A 1,841-nucleotide genomic window follows, 5' to 3' on the forward strand; every position below is an offset into this window, starting at 1 on the left:
TTTTTTTTTTTTTTTTGAAACACTCTGTTGCCCAGGCTGGAGTGCAGTGGCTTGATATCGGCTCACTGCAGCCGCCTCCCAGACTCAAGTGATTCTCCTGCGTCAGCCTCCCGAATACTGAAGACTACAGGCGCCCACCACCACGCCCGGCTAATTTTTGTAATTTTAGTAAAGATGGGATTTCACCATTTTGGCCAGGCTAGTCTCGAACTCTTGGCCTCCAGTGGTCTATCAGGCTTGGTCTGGTTCTGATTGTCCTTCAGTCCTTGGGTGTCAGACATGCAAGTCTCCAATAAATAGAGAACACGACCTCACCCTGCAGGAGGCCTTTGGAGTGGAAGAGACATGCCCAGTGAAGGCTTGAGGGAGGTATGGAAGGGACTCTGAAGTGACACTGAGCTCAGAGCCTTTGGTTTCTTATCCAGGCTCCGTTGGCCAGGACGGTTCAGGGTGGGATTCTCACCTGCAGAATGAGGGAAGGGACTGCATGATCGTGGGCTCTGCCAGCCGAAGAGGTGGTGGTTCCAGAAGGGAGGGCTTTGCCTGCCCCACCACACCTACAAACACTCTCGCCAAGGGCCTGTGAAGTGTTTGTCCCCAACATTGGTGGCTTGTTTCTTCAGCCATCTTGGCTATCACCTGGGGCTTGGAAGCATTCTTTAGTAGAAACTGAGGTCCTCATTGCATCTATTAACTGCCATAGCACCTGTAGGTAATGGCAACATGACAAGGCCTTTGTTTTCGCCTTTGCTCCCTTTCCTACCCTTGTTTCCAGGTACTCTTGTACCTAAGGATTCTACCAGGAAGCTAATGACTTGGCCTTGATTTGGGGATTCCTGGTGTGCCATTACCCATGTAGGCCCATGTTGGGGAAAGTGTCACCCCACCAGTTCACTGGCCTATTATATTTCCCCCCATATCTCTCTCTTCAAAGGATGCCAAAGTGGATTCCTGTTCAGTTGGCCGTTGCTAAGTGCCACCAATCACATCCTGGTTTCTGTGTTGGGGAATTGCTTTCTATTTTTCTCAGAAAAATTTATTTTTCTTTACTTTTTTGAAATTTTCAATTTCATAACCATTCCAGAAAAATTAATTTATATTTAAAATTTGTAGGCCAGGTGCGGTGGCTCATGCCTATAATTCTAGCACTTTGAGAGGCTGAGGCGGGTGGATCATCTGAGGTCAGGAGTTCAAGACCAGCCTGGCCAACATGGTGAAAATCCCGTCTCTACTAAAAATACAAAAATTAGCCTAGCATGATGGCGTACACCTGTAATCTCAGCTGTTCAGGTGGCTGAGGCTCAAGAAGCCCTTAAACCCAGGAGGCAGAGGTTGCAGTGAACTGAAATCACGCCACTGCACTCCAGCCTGGGCAACAGAGCAAGACTGTCTAAAAAAAAATAAATACAATTTACATATAGTAAAATTCATTTTGGCGTTCAGGTCTGTGGTTTCATAAAGGCATAGAGTCACAGATTCACCATCACAGTCATACAGAACAGGTCTATTGTCCCCCAAATTCCCTCTCGCCCCTAACCTCCAACCCTTTAATTTTGCCTTTTCCAGAATGTCGTGTAAGTGAAATGATACAGTAGGCAGGCTTCTTCCATTTAGCGTGAAGCATTTGAAATTCGTTCATGTGTTGCATGTCAACTGTTGGATCCTTGTGTTTAATGCTGAGTAGCATGCATTATACGGATGTGCCACCGTTTGTTTATCCATTGTTTCGTGTATCATAATAGCAGCCTTTTCAGATATGTCCCTGTTAGACGGTGAGGCACTAGAGATTGGAGGTGCTAAGTAGCAGAGGTGCCTTTTTTTTTCCTTTTCTTTTTTTTTTT

The 1,841-nt window shown here is 46.2% G+C and overlaps 1 protein-coding gene across 2 annotated transcripts in view; it reads left to right on the forward strand.

The window, feature by feature from the left end:
* The first annotated feature begins 1,111 nt into the window (after nucleotides 1-1,111).
* The window catches only part of ANKS3 (ankyrin repeat and sterile alpha motif domain containing 3), a 44,105-nt gene continuing 43,375 nt past the window's right edge, over nucleotides 1,112-1,841 (forward strand). For both annotated transcript variants that reach the window (XM_011978465.1, XM_011978468.1), the window contains exon 1: nucleotides 1,112-1,181. The gene's annotated coding sequence lies outside the window, so the exon portion shown is untranslated. The remainder of the gene's footprint in view (nucleotides 1,182-1,841) is intronic.

Source organism: Mandrillus leucophaeus, unplaced genomic scaffold, assembly GCF_000951045.1.
Source record: "Mandrillus leucophaeus isolate KB7577 unplaced genomic scaffold, Mleu.le_1.0 Scaffold195, whole genome shotgun sequence".
Taxonomy (NCBI): domain Eukaryota; kingdom Metazoa; phylum Chordata; class Mammalia; order Primates; family Cercopithecidae; genus Mandrillus; species Mandrillus leucophaeus.